The 18,751-nt window shown below is 37.6% G+C and overlaps 1 pseudogene; it reads right to left on the bottom strand.

Moving 5' to 3' along the window:
* The window catches only part of LOC122700740, a 52,255-nt pseudogene extending 37,534 nt beyond the window's left edge, over window positions 1–14,721 (bottom strand).
* Window positions 14,722–18,751: the final 4,030 nt, after the last annotated feature.

Below are 18,751 nucleotides of genomic sequence, written 5' to 3'. Positions count from 1 at the left end.
GAATATAATGGTAAGAATAGTTAACAAAATCTTCCTTTTTGTAACAGATTACCAGTCAATAAAGCAAATTTACTTAGATAAAAATATCTGAATTTTTAAAGTCATACTATAGTTTTGAGATAACATCAATTTACTACTATATACCAATACTATTTATTTCTTAAATGGCTCTGAGCATGTTCTGGAAAGTAGGGGAGAAACCACATGCATGAGTTCCCAAAGACCTCCTGACTGGATACATCTCACCAAATTTATGGGCATAATTTCCCTTTCTTGTAGAGTTCTTCTCTGAGAGGAAGTGTCTAATTCCAGTTTCTTACCATGAATTAGAAAATAAGAACAGAAAAAACAGATATTTTAAAAGCAAAATGTGTAAGCATATTCTCTACTTAAAATGTTAAAATGTGAAACAGTGATTATGTTGCTAACAACTGAACTCTTAGAAAAGAATTAGTTTTTCTCCTTCAAATTATTTTTAAAATCCCTCTTTACCTTAAATGCGATAAAAAAAAAAAAATTTCCCTTGTGGAATTCACAGAGATTGAATAAAGCATAAAGAAACTAAATAAAAACTGAAAGAAATCAGTTATTACCAATAACTAATTAATTACTAATAACTAATTAATTACTGGAATTAGGTTAATAAAATAAAATATAAAATTAATAATTTATAAAATATAAATTATATTTAATAAAATATAAAATCATAAGTATCTCTGTCATTACTTTAATAATATATATAGTATAAATTCATAAATTAATAATTTAATAAAATATAACTTCATAAATATCTGTGTCCCATGACATAGTAACTAAAATAACATGAACAGAGAGCCAGTTTCTTGACAGAAAATGTTTTCCCCCACAAATGCTGTTTATTTAAGTCCCTAATTCTTTACTCACATTTTCAGGATGATTTAATAGATGCCAAAGCTTCTGTTTAAGTATATGACAGGCAAAAATTGTTCATTTGTAATTTAAAATAATTGCCTTGAAGTTTGGTCTCTAATAGGTTAAAATTTTGACATTTCCAGGCATGATGTAAACATTGACAAAGTACTATTTATCGAATGCCAACGAGTATATAATTTTGTTACACAGAACTTTTTTTTACACATCTCCATAAAACTCTTTTAGATATATGAAGATAAATATGTACTCAAAGCCAAAATAATTCCCAAAGACCTAAGAATCAGGTCAGAGAACTAATAGAGGATTAATCAGTTATCTTTTTTTTTTTTATGCTGCTGAGTTTAATTGTTTGGGTTTTGTTTTGATTTTTTGTTTTTCAAAGAAATCTGATCCTAGAAGGAACAGAACACCTATGTGATTTTGCCAGAAATATTTATGCTACTAAGTGCATCAGAGAGTAAAAGCCAGGTAGAATCTGTTAGAGATTCCCCAGGATTACTTGAAGATTTGGGGGTCATGACATTCTAGAGTAATCACAAACTCTAAATTCAGCAGTCAAAGTTTACAGTGATAGTTTTCTAGGTGTTGTATAATCTTTGAACCTCACTTTACTCATCCCCAAAAGGGATAGACTAACACCTCAAAAGATTAGAGATAATATATTTAAAGTGCATAGCATATAGTGCCCACTGTACTAAATACGAATGGAAAAAAAGAGATAACAAAGGTCACTGAGGGGGACTTTGCAGAACTCTCATTCACAAACTATGCTGAAGTCAAATCTTGTGGTAATGATCAGAAAAGTAGAGAGGGGAAAAAAGAAAAAAAAAATCATGCAAATTGAGATAATCCATCAGGGAGGAAGAGGAGAGGTACAAATAATCTAATCACTCTCTAACAGAATTTTAAAGCTCTCTTACGTAGTGATCTGGAGGTTTGATCTTAAAGTCATATTTGCAGACCTCAAATGGCAACCCGCTCCAGTGGTCTTGCCTGGAGAATCCCAGGGACGGGGGAGCCTGGCGGGCTGCCGTCTATGGGGTCGCACAGAGTCGGACACGACTGAAGCGCCTTGGCAGCAGCAGCAGCAGCGGCAAGGCCATACAGTCCGACTTCCCAGGTGACTCAGTGGTACGGAATCTGTCTGCCAGAGCAGAAGATGGAGGAGACACAAGTTCGGTCCCTGGCTTGGGAAGATTCTCTGGAGTAGGAAATGGTAATCCACTCCAGTATTCTTGCCTTGGAAATCCTATGGACAGAGGAGCCTAGAGGGCTATAGTCCATGGGGTCACAAAGAGTTGGACACAGCTGAACGACTGAGCATGCACACCAAAAGCATAGATTCAGTACAGTGTTGTAGCCAAACGTTAAATAAAACCCCAGGCCTTGTCAGGAAAGCATATTGGATACAAAACTTCATCTCAGAATTGACATATATGGAATATGCATAGAGTTCTGGTTGCTAAATTAAACTGTAATATAGAATCAAGAAGAAAAAAGATCCAGAGGGTGTACAAGAAGTTTGTGACATATAAGTTTTGCTTGAAAAGTACACATATCAGATTGCTTTCCAAGTTCAACTCAATCACCTTTGAGGGAAGGAAAAACCTAGGCGGTGCCTCTGATCACCTCTTAAGTCTTAATCACCATTTTCTTCCTTTTAAAAAGTTTATTGTGAAATAATTTTAGACTTACGGGAAAAGTTGCAAAAAGACTTCATATATCCCCTCACCCAGCTTCCCTAAATGTTAATATCTTACATGACTATAGTATAATGATCAAAACCAGGAAATTAACATTGATATTTTTACTCATGGTACTTACTCAAATTTCACCAGTTGTCCCACTAATACTTTTTTTCTGAGTCCAATCCAGTAACTCACATTGCATTTAGCTGTCATATCACCTTTTCTCCTCCAAACTGGACAGTTCTGTAGTCTTTTCTTATCTTTCTTAACCTTGACATTTTTGTATCGGCTAATTATTTGTAGCATGTCTCTTAATTTTGGTTTATCTGGTGTGTTTCTTCATGACAAAATTCAGGTTATGCAGTTTTTGGCAAGAATAGCACAGAATTTATATCATGACATTCTCAGTGCCCCTTATCAGGAGGAACTTGATGCAATACAGCTCATTCCTGATGATGTTCACTTTGATCTCTTTGCTAAGGTCAGCTCTACCAAGTTCCTCCACTGCATTAATTCCTCACTGTCACTAATCAGTATTTCATGGAGAAATACTTTTGAACCTCGGCAAATATCCTGTTTCTCATCAAAGTTTCACCCACTGATTTTAGCGTTCATTAACGATCCTTCTCCAAAATGGCTGTTACTGAGGTGTTTGTCAAATGGTGATTTCTTATTTCTTTTCATTGCTTGTACGTTCATTAATTAGAATTGTACTATAAGGAAGAGGGCTTCCCAGGTGGCTCAGTAGTAAATAAACTGCCTGCAGTAGAGGAGACATGGGTTCGATCCATGAGTAGGGAAGATTCCCTGGAGAAGGAAATGACATCTACTCCACTGTTCTTGCTTGGGAAATCCCATGGACAGAGGAGCCTGGCAGGCTGCAGTCCATGGGGTCACAAAGGAGTCGGACACGACTTCTTGACTAAGCAATAACAACAATATGAGGAAGAATTTATGTTTATTTATTTGGCTATGTATATTATTATGAACTCAGTGCAACCCCATGGACTGTAGCCAGCCAAGCTCCTCCATCCATGGGATTCTCCAGGCAAGAATACTGGAGTGAGTTGCCATTTCCTTCTCTAGGGGATCTTCCCAAACCAGGGATAGAACCCAAGTCTCCTGCACCGCAAGCAGACTCTTTACTATCTGAGCCACCAGGGAAGCCCATTTTATCTTATGGGTTATAATTAATTACTTTAAATTTTTTTGCTCAACTGTTTGACCATTTGGAAGGACTAACTCCTCCTAGTTAGTTCCTGCATCCTTTTCTTTTTGCATTTTTAAATTTATTTTATTTTTAAAATTTCTTTAATTGAAGTATAGTTGATTTACAATATTTCTGTGTACTTTTGACATGACTTGAAAAGTCACATCACTTTTTGAGCACCTCCTTACTTTCTGGTACCACAAGATATTTCAAGCTGTGCCTTTCCTGCTTCTGTCCTGAAATCAACCACTTCTCCAAATAACCATTCTGTGTACAGAAAGGGAGAGAGTTAAAGAGAATATTTCTAACTCTAGAGTCAGTCCTGAGCTTTTTCTTATGTTTAAGCTTCTTTCTGATAGTAATACTTGCAGATTGTGATGATTAATTTTATGTGGCAACTTGACTGGTCTCAGGGATGACAAAATAGCTGAAAAAAAAACATTCTTTCTGGCTGTGTCTGGGAGGATGTTTCTGGAAAAGATTAACATTTGAATCAGTAGACTAAGTAAAGATCACCCTCACCAATAGGTGTAGGCATCATCTAATTCATTCAGTGCCCCCAACAGAACAAAAAGCAGAGGAAGGGTGAATTTGTTGCCTCTGCCTAAGCTGGGACTTCCATGCTCCTGGTTCTTGGGTATTCAGACTTGGATAGAATTACACCATGGCTTTTCTAGTTCTCCAGCTCACAGATGGCAGACTGTAGGACTTCTCCATCTCCATAATTACGTGAGCCAGTTCCTTATTTTATATGTATGTGTATACATATATAACACATTATATATGTATGCATATATAAAATATTGGTTCTGTTTCTCTGGAGAACCCTGACTGATACCAAGATCCTTGCCAGAAAGTAAGTTATTTGAAAAATAAAAATTGTTTTAAGTCTTACAGGACCATTTTAAACTTTGGCTGAGGCCAACTTGGTTGTAATTTCCCCAGCTAACTTCTGGCCTCCTTGTTATTATGCTTCCTCATACATCAAGAAATAAGGTTTCCTTTGGGATCAGTGGAGTCCATCTACCATTTCAACAAAATATTGAATTATGTGATTCTTGGTAGAGAGTAACAAAAGCTCTCTTTTTGAGGGATTATTTTCAACATTCAAGAGAGTTCCAAAGGGCTAGCTAAATCTCTAGTCTGAGTATTTTGGAGCATAAAATATTTCAGACCCAGTGAAGAAAACTGAGGAGCCAATATAACTCATTACTGTAGGTTTACAGACTTCAAATTTTTAAAGAAATATGATTTAGAGTCAAGTAATGTGACAAAAACTGATAGCTCTTTCCAATACTCATTCACTCTTTCTTATTTGGTGGAGCCCCAGTATGTTAACTGGGCACATAGCCATCCACAGTAAAGCGATACTTTCCAAGCTCCTTTAAAGTTAGGTGTGATAGTGTGACCAAGTTCTGGCCAATGGATTATGAGTCAAAGTCACATTCACAGCTCCCTGATTATACTCAAAATGAAATGGGTCACACTCTTCACTTCCCCTTTTTCTTCTTCCTGATGGCTGGGACATGAACATGTCAGCAAGAGCTAGAGAAGCCATCTTGGGCAAAGACATGAAAGTCACATAATAAAGGAAACATGGTGGAAGGGACTTGGGCTTTAACATCATGAAAGTGAGGGTGCTCAATTGTGTTCAACTCTTTGTGACCCCAACTCTTTGTAGCCCGCTAGGTTCCTCTGGCCATGGAATCTTCCAGGCAAGAATACTAGAGTGGTTTGCCATTTTCTTCTTCCCAACCCAGGGATTAAACCCAGGTCTCCCACATTACAGGTAGACTCTTTACCATCTGAGCCACCAGGAAATCCCTTAACATCACAGAGATGCCATACTAAGTATGGTCAGCTTACATGGCTGCAACATGAGAAAGAAAGAAACTTTTATATTTCTTAAGTCAGTAGTACTTGGTAACCTTTGTTATAGCAGTTAAACCTATATCTAAGTAATATAGATTTTGTATCTAAAAGTGGTGTTGCTATAACAAAAGATATATGTGATATTAGCTTATCAATTGGGCAAAGAGCATAAAAATCTCAGATAATCCAGGGTGGAAATCTAGTGACTGTTATTATGCTAAGAAAAGTATTTGGTTAAACTGTGACCCTCCATATTTTGGGAGATAAGCCACAAACTGTTAGAGGCTATAACTCTAAGAGAATTAGTAAAAAAATCTGAGAATCTGTGTATTGGCTACTTCTTGCCACGTTAAGCCAAGTTTTACAAAAGAGATGAAGTCAGATAACTTCCCATAAGAAAGAAGAAATCAGTTTTGTTAAAGAGGCTTTCTCTGTCTTGCCTGAATTCTAAATTGAGTAGAGTATGGTAAATGGGCCCTCAAAGGGTTGAAAAGTGAACTGTACCAAACACTGAAAAAATAATAGGTAGCTCTAAAGAGCAGTTATACGAGGACCTCAGAATGTTGTCCTCAACTTTCTTAAGCATGAGACTGCACACCAAAAGTTAGGGCTCCCACAGCAACTTATAGGCCCAGATTCATCCCTATCCCCAGTGACTAGCCTGTACCACTGGGCTCACCTGAAGCTAGCCCCTCCGTCTATGCACCTGCATGCTCTCAGCCAAACTCCCAACATGCCTTCCACTGCCATGCACCTAGGGTGAGTCCCCGTAGCTGGGAGTACACACCAGTGGCCAGGGCCCCTACAGCTGTTGGTGAAACTGCTAACCAAGAACACCTCGCCTAGTAAAGTTTTCCTTCAGAAATGAAAGTAAAGGTTTTCCCAGACAAATTAAAGGGCGCTCATCATCATTAGATATACTTTACAAGACACATTGAAAGGAGTTCTTTCAGCTGAGATGAAAGGATGCCCAGTAATAAAATGAAAATGTATGAAAATATACAGCACACTGGTAAAGGTAAGCATATAGTCAGATTCAAAATATTATAATATTAATGTGTTATAATGTAAGTGGTGATGATTAACCACTTAAATATAAAGGTTAAATTACAAAAGTTTCTAAAGTAACTAGATCCCCTGGAGAAGGCCATGGCAACCCACTCCAGTATTCTCACCTGTAGAATCCCCATGGACAGAGAAGTCTTCCATGGTCAGAGGAACCTGGCAGGCTACAGTCCGTGGGGTGGCAAAGAGTCGGACATGACTGAACGACTAAGCACAGCACAGCATAGCTACAATAATTTGTGTGTGTTAGTCGTTTAGTCGTGTCCAACTCTTTGCGACCCCATGGACTGTAGCCTACCAGGCTCCTCTGTCCATTGAAGACTCCTCTGTCCATGGATTTCTCCAGGCAAGAATACTGGAGTGGTTTTCCGTTTCATTCTCCAGGGGACCTTCCCAACCCAGGGATCAAACCCTAGTCTCCTGCACTGCAGGCAGATTCTTTACCATCTGAGCCACAAGGGAAGCCCTAATTTGATAGCAGATGCACAATATAAGAATATATAAATCATGACATTAAAAACATAACATAGTTGAGGGGTTGTTAGTAAAAGTGTAGAGTTTTGTGTGTGATCATAGTTAAGTTGTGACCAGTTCAAAATAGGTTTATGTCTCTAAGATGTTTCAAGTAAGTCTCATGTTAACAACAAAACAAAAACCTATACTATGTGCACACAAGATAAAGAGAAAGGAACAAATATATCACCATAAAAAATCATAAATTCACAAAGGAAGATAGGAAAAAAGGAACAAAGGAACTACAAAAGGGCCAGAAATAGACAAGATGGCCATAGAAAGTCCACACCTATCAATAATTACTTTAAATGTAAATGGATTAAAGTCTCCAACCAAAAGACATACAGTGACAGAATGAAACAAAAAAAATCAGGACCCAACCAGATGGTGCCTATATGATATTCACTTCAGCTTCAAGGACAGACATTGGGGGAATTCTCTGGTGGTCCAGTGGTTAGGACTCCATGCTTTCACTCTCAGGACATGGGTTCAGTCCTTAATGGAGGAACTAAGATCCCACAAATCATGCAGTACAGACAAGAAAAAAAAAGGGCACACATTGTGTCAAAATGAAGGTATGAAAAGAGATATTCCGCACATATAGGAAACAGAAGAAAGCAGATATAGCTATACCTAATCAGAGAAAATAGACTTTAAGTCCAAAACTGTAACAAAAGGTAAAGAAGGTCATTATATAATGATAAAGAGATCAATTCATCAAGAGGTTATAACAATTATAAATATATATGCACCCAGCATCAGAACACTTAAATATATTAAGTAAATACTAACAGATCTAAAAGAAGTAATAGACAGCAATACAATAATAGTAGGGAACTTCAATACTCCACTTTCAGTAATGGATAGATCATCCAGACAGAAAATCAACAAGGAAACATTGGACCGGAATGCACTTTAAGCCAAATTAACCAAACAGACCTAATAGAGATACATAAAACATTCCATCCAACAGCAGCAGAATACACATTCTTCTCCACTATACAAAGAACATTCTCCAAAATGGATCATAAGTTAGGTCACAAAACAAGTCTTAGCAAATTTTAAAAGGCTGAAATCATACCAAGCATCTCTTCCAACCACAATCAGTAAAAGAAGAAAAACTGGAAAATGTTCAGATATGCAGAAATTAAACAAGTCAAAGATAAAATTGAGTGGGAAATCAAAAAATATGGGAAACAAATAAAAATGGAAAGGAAACATAACATACTAAAATTTATGGGCTGGAGCAAAAAGAAGTTCTATGAGTAAAGTTTATAGCCTGTGTTAAGAAAAAAAGGAAGACCTCAAATAAACAGGCTGATTTTATACATCAAGAAGCTAGAAAAACAAGAATAAACTCAGTCCAAAGTCAACAGAAGGGAGGAGATACAGATCAGAGCCAAAATAAATGAAATAGAGGCTAGAAAACAATAGAAAAGATTGAGAAAGTCAGGAGTTGATTTTTTGAAAAAGTTAATAAAACTGACAAACATTTAGCTAGACTTACCAAGAGAAAAAGAACAAGAATTCAAATAAAATTATAAATGAAAGAAGAGACTTTACAGCTCGTACCACAGAACTACAAAAGATTGTGAGAGACTGAAATGAACAATTATACATCAACAAATTGGACAACTTAGGGGGAAATGGAAAAATTCTTAAAAACATAACCCAATCTACCAAATTTGAATCATGAAGAAACATAAAGTCAAAACAGACCAATAACAAGTAAGGAACTTCTCAACAAGGGGGTTTGGGGAAGAATGGATATATGTATATGTATGGCTGAGTTCCTTGACTGCTCACCTGAAACTATCAGAGCATTGTTAATTGACTATGTGTGCTAAGCAGCTTCAGTCATGTCTGACTCTTTGCAATCCCACGGAACCCTTGTGCACTATTTGTGGGAATATAAATTGATCCAGCCACAATGGAAAACTATATGGAATTTCTTCAAAAAAATTAAAAATAGCTACCATATGATCAGCTATCTCAATAAAGCTGAAATTAAAAAAAAAAATTACTTGGGCAAACAACAAATTCTCCCTTTGTTTGAGGAGACAAAAAAATTCTGATAGAAGACCATACAGATACGGGGAAAAAATCTACTTGGAAAAGAGAAAGAGTACTTGGTAAGATTAGAGAAGATACCATGAAGCCCATGGCAAAGTAAGAGTCTCATTTCAAATGACTGTTTATTAGGGGAAAGGCAAGGAAGAAAAAGAGAGCAAGGCAGTTCCTGAGAGAGCCGCGTTGGAAGCTTATTAAGAGAGCTGAGCCAATTATGTAATTGAAACCAGAACTAGTTGGGATAAAAGTAGAGGTTTAAAAAGTGAGATCATAAAACCAATCCCAAGTAGGCACAGTGTTTATACACAGAGATAGAATATGTCCTAAGAGACTTCAGAGGTCTCTTGCCTGTTTTCTAAGTAGGACTTGAGCTATAATGCCAGAAGGGGGACTGTAGGGCAATGAGTAAGCACATTCCCATTTCATAGTCCTCTTAGATGGGAAATTCCTGTGTGCTTTATATATGGGAAGCTTTCTTTTAAAATGCAACAATGGAGGAAATTAGGATGAAAAGCAGCAATTAAAGGTCCTGCAACAGAAACCTTAAGTTGTACTTGATTAGAAAGTTAGTCTAAATAATGTGATTTGTACTTACCATAATAATGGTTGGGCTTCCCTGGTGACTCAGATGGTAAAGAATCTGCCTGCAGTGCTGGAGACCTGACTTTGATCCCTGGGTTGGGAAGATCCCCTGGAGAAGGGCATGGAAACCCACTCCAATATTCTTGCCCAGAGAATCCTATGGACAGAGGAGACTGGCAAGCTACAGTCCAGGGGGTTACAAAGAGTTGGATACCACCGAGCGACTAAGCACACAGTAAAAATGGTTACCAGGAGGTAAAGTGGAAGAGGTATAAATTGGGAGATTGAAACGGACATATACACATCAGTCAGTCAGTCAGTTCAGTCGCTCAGTCGTGTCCAACTCTTTGTGACCCCATGAACTGCAGCACGCCAGGCCTCCCTGTCCATCACCAACTCCCAGAGTCCACCCAAACCCATGTCCATTGAGTCGGTGGTGCCATCCAACCATCTCATCCTCTGTCGTCCCCTTCTCCTCCTGCCCGCAATCTTTCCCAGCATCAGGATCTTTTCCAACGAGTCAGCTCTTTGCATCAGGTGGCCAAAGTATTGGAGTTTCAGCTTCAACATCAGTCCTTCCAATGAACACCCAGGACTGATCTCCTTTAGGATGGACTGGGTGGATCTCCTTGCAGTCCAAGGGACTCTCAAGAGTTTTCTCCAACACCACAGTTCAAAAGCATCAATTCTTCAGTGCTCAGCTTTCTTTATATTCCAACTCTCACATCCATACATGATCACTGGAAAAGCCATAGCCTTGAGTAGATGGACCTTTGTTAACAAAGTAATGTCTCTGCTTTTTAATATGCTGTCTAGGTTGGTCATAGCTTTCCTTCCAAGGAGTAAGCGTCTTTTAATTTCATGGCTGCAGTCACCATCTGCAGTGATTTTGGAGCCCAGAAAAACAAAGTCAGACATATACACATTCCTATATATAAAATAGATAACTAATAATAATCTGCTGTACCGCACAGGGAACTCTACTCTTCTGTAATGGCCTAGATGGGAAAAGAATCCAAAAGGAAAAACAAAGAGTGGATATATTTATATATGCAAGATTTACTTTGCTGTATACCTGAAACTAACATGACATTGTCAATCAACTATACTCCAATTAAAAAAAAACAATTTTTTTTTAAGAATAATTAAGGGGAAAAACTCAGGAAGCAAGATAGTTCCCTCATGGACCTAGGGGCCTGTCATCTGTTCACAAACTGAACTAAAACTAGATATTCACTATACTGGTAAATATTTCTTCTTATTCCCTTGATAAATCTTCAGCTGCTGAACAGAGGCCATTGATCACTTTAAAGAATACTCATTACCAATATCCTAAATGTAATATTAAAAGATGAAAAGAGGCAGTAAGTTAAAAAAAATGGTTATAAAATAAAATTGTAACCTAATTTTAAGAATTTAAAATGGAATAGTCTATATAAATTTTGTACATTGATTTTTCAAAATATTTTCTCGCCAGTGTATATCTCTCAATTAGAAGTTTCAGGGTCCTTTTGTTTGTTTGTCTAGAAATCTTTTATCATTAGGGTATTGACACTTTTCAGAACAAGTATAATTTTCAGACATTATACAAGGCAACTTATCATTAAATATCAATATTTATCAATGTTCTGTTTAGTTGAAATGTTATTTTAATTGTAAAAACCATTTTCGTTTATAAAAAATAATAAAAAACCTTGTTGATTTTAACTTGCCTTTACAAATATCCTAAGGCTCAAGCTAAATGATATTTTAAGTAGAAAAACACTATTTTTTAAATAATTTGGTATATTATTTTTGTGGTTTATGTACACACATTAACTGGTTTCTTTTATAGGAAACCTGATAACATTTATCACATTAGGTACTATGAAATAAAGGCAAGAGCTCATCACCTTTTAACAAAAATACTCAGTGCAACAATTCCAAGAACCATAGATATTCTTGTTTAGTGGTTGATAATGAATTGCCTGCTATGCTGTGCTTTACTTCGTCTCTCAGTTATGTATGACTCTTTGTGACCCCAGGGACTGTAGCCGGTCAGGCTCTCTGTCCACAGGATTCTCCAGGCAAGAATACTGGAGTGGGTTGCCGTGCCCTCCTCCAGAGGATCTTCCCAACCCAGGGATCAAACTCAGGTCTCCCGAATTGCAAGTGGATTCTTTACCATCAGAGCCACCAAGGAATTGCCAGATACAAAATACAAAAAAACAAAACAAAAAAAACATATACTGGATTGTTTTTCAGCAGCTGCCCTCTGGCATCCAAAGCAAGGATTTCCATAAATAAAAGCTGCAAAGGAATTCACATAGTGGTTAGTTTAGGCCAATGCTTTTTTTCACCTTATTATTCGTTTTGTTTTCTCCACTACCCCCATCCCCTGCAGTGACACAGTATTATTAAAAACATTAAGTCCTTGGGACTTATGCCTCAGATCAAGACATCATTTGAGTATTTTCAAATGATGTACAGCTCTTCACATAACAAAGATGTGGTGTGGTCGTAGTTACTTCAAAAATAATTATATGAAAATAACCTGACATGTCATGCTTTACCAATTACAGAGCCATGATTCTGACACATGGAAATGCTAAAAGATGTGAATAGCTGTTCTTCCATTTAAGTTAGAGTGCTGCAAAATTCCGATAATGACTTCATCTTTTCAGTTAACATAATCAGTCCACAATACAGCATACTAAGTCATAAAGTGCAAATCCAAGGAAGATAATACCTTCACTAAGTTACAGAACTTTGGCAAATCAATACAGTACTCTTTAACACAATAACACGTACTTTTGTTGGAGCTGTTTATTTTATACAGTTAATGTCTTTTTAAAATACAATTTCTCCTTTAAAAGTGAGTTCCCGCATGTAAGATCTCTAAGTTTACTGCAGCAGGGCAGTGGTGCATATGTAGAGGTGGATCTGCTCGGTTCTGGCATTGGTACAAAGCCTAGTAGAGTTCCAATGCACGAAAAGCTTTAAGATTCTACCTCAAGGAGGTTTAATCAGCCAATATCAATTTCCAAGTATACTTTAAAAGTTGATGAATTTTCGCATTAATACTGAAATCCTCAAAACCAGTCATTTCAGTTCAGTTCAGTTCAGCTCAGTTTCTCAGTCATGTCCAACTCTTTGCAACCCTATGGACTGCAACTCCTCTGTCCTTCACCAACTCCCAGAGCTTACTCAAACTCATGTCCATCGAGTTGATGATGCCATCCAACTATCTCATCCTCTGTCATCCCCTTCTCCAGCCTTCAATCTTTCCCAGCATCAGGGTCTTTTCCAATGAGTCAGTTCTTCTCATCAGGTGGCCAAAGTATTGGAGCTTCAGCATCAGTTCTTCCAATGAATATTCAGGACTGATTTCTTTTAGGATTGACTAGTTTGATCTTGCAGTCCAAGGGATTCTCAAGAGCCTTCTCTAACACCACAGTTCAAAAGCATCACTTCTTCAGTGCTCAGCTTTCTTTGTAGTCTAACTCTCACATCTGTACGTGACTACTGGAAAAACCATAGCTTTAACTATATGGACTTTTGTGGCAAAATAATGTCTCTGCTTTTTAATATGCTGTCTAGGTTTGTCATAGCTTTTCTTCAGAGGAGCAAGCGTCTTAATTTCAGACAACACTAATTTCAGCCGGTCCCTTTTATTTAGAAACTCTGCACCTCTTTGTTTTGATCAAGTCACAGACGTTTTCTTCAGCTTATTAAAAAAAGAATCCTACCTAAAATAGAGCTGTATGCTTTAAATAACAAATAAATATAATGCTGATTGTAGAGACCTGGGGAACTGCGTGTTGTATATGAGCTTTCATTACCACTTCTTCACAAATACTGCTGTTCCCATTGGTGTCCATTTGCTCCTTCTTGCCAAAGCCGTCAACTCCTCCATTTCAGCATTTAATTTATGTATTACCTACTCCATGGCTTCTCAGCCTTTGTTAGCATTTGACAATATGGTACTTGCCATCAGCCCTTCGAGGCAATTGCCGAGACTGACTCCTTTCACCGTAATTATGGCTTCTTGAGTCAAAATAGTGCTCTCTGGGTCTTGAGGATGTGGTTTATATATAAATGTCTCATCTACTGAAACCAAATTTGTAAATGAAACATTCATATTTAAATTCCATGGTTTTCTCTACGAGATCCACTACAGAATATTCTTACACATATGTTTTGGTTCTTGCTCTACCAATAATTGATTTCACAGTGGAAGACAGTCCCCAATCTGTGCTGAGAAGTCTGTGGTATGCAGCTTTCCAGGGGGATCTATGTGTCTGCCCAATATATCAACTCCAACCACACTTGGGTTCATAGCGTGTGGATATTTCTGCATTGCACTTGTTATAACAGTTTTCCATAAGTGGTCAATAACGTGCTCTGAAGTCCAGATCTTCTTGGTGTTGGTGGCCCTCACAATGTTGGGGCGGGGCTAGGGCATAACGGGGCAAAGATGTCAATCTTGCCCTTGCCCCACCCCTCAGCCACTCAGGGTCCTTTTTTCTATGGTAACTGGGGAATTAGCATAGTCAGTTTAAGTAATGCAATGCACTTCCCTGCTGGCTCAGACAGAAAGAATCATTCTGCAGATCAGGAGACTTCAGTTCAGTCCCTGGGTCAGGAAGTAATGAAATATGAATTATGCAAATGATCACCATAATTAGATCTGAAAGCCTGGCTTTGTGATTTTCTCACCAGCAATTAATTCTAAGGCCACTTCCTCTGTCTATAATCTTGCACAAGTCACGTCTCTGTTTATCACTTTTGGAAATGAGAATAAAAATACCATTTTTTACCTACCCACATAGTTTGGGTAAGCAGAACTGAGAGAATATTTGTGAAACTGGACTATAAATTGGTAAGTACTCACGAACTCCAGGGTTTCAATTTAGGTAAAGCTGCTTCTAAGAGCTCAGGTTCTCCAACTCCTTTGCTTTCTCAGATAATAATACCAGACTCTCTTCTTACCTTCAGGTTCTCACATTCTATCTCCCTCAACTCTGTGTGATAAACAGGGATTCCATTGTCTACCTTTTGGAATCAGTATGAAGACAATCTGGACAGTCCATGCAGTGCTTAGCACGTGGTAGTCTCAAGAAACTCAAGTAGAGGTGACTTAGAGCCTCAGAGACCATCTAATGCACTTACCTCCTTTGCATATAAGAGTCCAGAAAATTATAGAAATTGCCCAGAGTTATACACTGAGTATTGGATCTATATTCGATCCCAGGTCTCTGAAGTCTGAGAGCTGTTTCAGCAGAAAACCCCTGCAGACTGTGGCGGCATAAAAACAAATGACAAGGGGCAATCATGAAGGCACAGTTCCTAGTGAAGTCTTCCAGTGAAACTAGTATGAGGATAAATTGGAGAGGAAGAGAGGGAAGAAGAGACATACAATAATCTCTTTTATAAATGTGGTCAGTAATATATCACAGCCCCCTCCTGCCCAAATCTTCTAATTAAGGGTTTTATTTTTTGGCAAAACAGATTCTGATACATTCACATAACAGAATATTATCCAACCACTTAAATATGTGAGGTAGAACTGAATGGGTAAAACATTTGCAAATAATAAGACTGACAAGGGGTTAATTCCCAAAATACATAAACAGCTCATACAGCCCTACATCAAAGAAAAAACAACGTAGTTAAAAAAAGAGCAGAAGACCTGCATTGACATTTTGCCAAAGAAGACTTACAGATGACCAACAGGCACAAGAAAAGAGGCGCAGAATCTTTAATCATAAAAGAAATGCAAATCAAAACCACAGTGAGGTATTGCTTCACACCTGCCAGAATGGCTATCATGAAAAAGACAACAAATTAAAATGTTGGTGAGAATGTGGACAAAAGGGAACCCTTGTACATTGTTTGTGGGAATACACATTGATGCAACCACTGTGGAAGCGGGATTCCTCCATAAACTAAAAATTGAACTACTGTATGATTCAAAAATTCCACTCCTGTGTATATATCTAAAGAAAATGAAGACATTAATTTGAAAAGATACATGCACACCAATGTTCATGGCAACATTGTTTACAGTAGCTAAGATACAGAAGTAACCTAAGTGCCCATCAATAGATGAATAGATAAAGAAGATGTGATATATATATAGCTAATGGAATACTACTCGGCCATAAAATGGAGTGAAATTTTGCCATTTGTAGCAACATGCATAGACTTGGAGGGTATTATGCTTAGTGAGATAAGTCAGACAGAGACAAATACTATGTGAGATCATTTATATGTTGAATCTAAAAAATAAAACAAGCTAGTAAAACAAAAAGAAACATATTCACAGTTATAGAGAACAAACTAGTGGTTACCAGTGGGGAAAAAAGGAGGGAGAGGCAAGACAGGAATTGGCAATTAAGAGACAGAAATTACTATGTATAAAATAAATAAACTACAAGGATGTATTGTACAGCACAGGGGATACAGGCAATATCTTATAATGACCATAAATGGAGTATAACCTTTAAATTTATGAATCGCTACATTATATACCTAAACTTATGCAATAACTATACATCAACTATACCTCAGTAAAAAAAGATAAAATAAGTGCTTAGATAAACCAGCATTAGCATAGAAAGATGTGCCTAATATATTAGGGAAGAAAGAAAACAGCTGCATAGTATCTACAATGCTGGTCCTATTTTTGTTTTATGTGTATATAAACATGGTAATAAGTCTGGAAGGACATCTTCCAGACTATTAGTAATGGTTATCCTTCCATGTTATAAAGATTTTCCCCCTTTTATTTTATGAGAATTGTTTAAATTCTCAGGGGTATCTATGACTTTGATCATTAGGGAAAAATAAAGCTTTTAGTTAAAATAAAAAATGCCACTGAAACAATTAATGATTAATTACATAAACGTATAATTACTCACATGTACACTGAAGCAAAGTGAAAAAGGAAAAAGTATAATGAAAGATTAAAAGCTTTAAGGAAAATGGAAACATTCAGTCCCTTCTTTTCTTAAAGATGATTGTTATCTAATAGCATCTCCTTTATTTGAGCAGAGAAAATGAAACAACAGACAAAGCACATTTAACAGTTTTAGTGGAACATCCTTTCCCCATATCTCCGATTTAACAAAAAAAGCAAAGCAGGCTATCTTGGAAGCAGATATGAAAACTCTTCCTAACCCCAGATCTAAAAAGGAAATAAACCCAAATTACGCCCCACAGCACATGTGCATCTCTCCCGCAGTGTTTCTGTCTACTGTTACTGTGTGTGTTAGTGCTCTTTAACTAGTCTGCAAACCCCTTGAAACGGTCAACCAAAGAGTATACATAAGTGCACATATACATTTTCTGGGGAGAAGGAAAGTGATCTTTTAACACTCTTTTCCTACCCCCAAATATTAACCACAACATTTATCTATTCATACATATCCAAATATTCAACAGACATTGGGAGTCTTCCTTGCCATTCATTGTTATACATATAGTAGAAATGTCATTAGCTGACTTACATGCCTCAATTCTTGTTCTTACAGCAATACTGTAAGTAAAGATTGTTCCTATTTTCCCAGTGGGGAATATGGAGAATTAAGGTTATCATATTCTTTGATGTTTCTGTCACTGAGACTCTGCCCCTTCCCTTTGAATCTGGATGGGGACTCTGACTACTTGGACCAACTAAATAAGATGAAATTGACACTGTGTCATTTTCCAGGTCCAGGTCTTAAGAGACAGCAGCTTCTATTTCTTGTCCTTTGGAATAATAGTCCTTATAAGCCAGCCATCATTGTTGCGAGGAAGCCAGTGTAGCTCCACAGACACGCCCTCATGGAGAGGAACTGAGCTCCCTGTGGAAAGTCAGCACCAACCTGCCAGCTCCTATTCACTCATGAGTGAACTGTCAGGAAGCAGATCTTCCAGACCCAGTGCAACCAGCCCAACTAATGCTGTGTGGAGCAGAGATGAGCCATCATCTCCATTGCACCTGTAGTAGGCAGAATGATGGAACAGGATTTACTTCCTGAATTTTAGAACTTGTGAGTAGGTAGTCTTACATGGCAAAGTGGAATTAAGGTTGCAGATGGAATTCAGATTGCTTATCAGCTGACCTTAAATAGAGAGATTCATTCTGGATTATCTAGGGTAGGTCCAATGCAATCACAAGGACCCTTGAAAGAGAGAAGCAGGAGAAGGTCCCAGTGATTCAGTGGGAGAATGACTTGACTTGCTGTTGCTGGCTTTGAAGATGGAGGAAGCATCCATGAGCCAAGGAAGACAAGCATCCTCTAGAAGCTAAAAAAAGACAAACCAATTCCCTCCTAGGGATTCCAGAAGGGTGTATAACCTTGCAACACTTGATTTTAGCTTAGTGGTTAGCTGTGTTGCATTTCTAATCTTCAGAACTGGGAGACAGTATATTTGTGTTGTTTTAAGCCACTAAATTTGTGGTAATTTGTTATAGCAGCTATAGAAAACTAACACAGACCCCCCCTCATTAAGTTGCATATTTGTGAGCAAAATATCGTTTACCTTTGGAGGTGGTTTGTTCCTCAGTGAAGGATAATTGAAACAAGAAAATTAAGGCTAGAGTAATTAAATAATCTCTCCAAGTGATCCAAAAAGTTCAATTACCTAGCCCTGGTATTACATGCTGTGAAAATTCTCAAGCACCTCCACTGACAGAATTTCATCAGCTGTTTCCTCCTTTGGACTCCATCACTTGTTTCTTTGCTGCCCCCTGATTCTGCCCTCCCGGGAATCGCAAGTGTCCTTGTGCCAGATTCAGTATGCCCTTCCCCCTGTCCTCACTCTCAGTGGTGACACTGCTGACCACCACATCTCTTTTTCTCCAAAAAAGTAT

This window comes from Cervus elaphus, chromosome 9, assembly GCF_910594005.1.
Source record: "Cervus elaphus chromosome 9, mCerEla1.1, whole genome shotgun sequence".
In the NCBI taxonomy this organism is placed as follows: Eukaryota; Metazoa; Chordata; class Mammalia; order Artiodactyla; family Cervidae; genus Cervus; species Cervus elaphus.
This window is presented reverse-complemented; position numbering and strand designations above follow the sequence as displayed.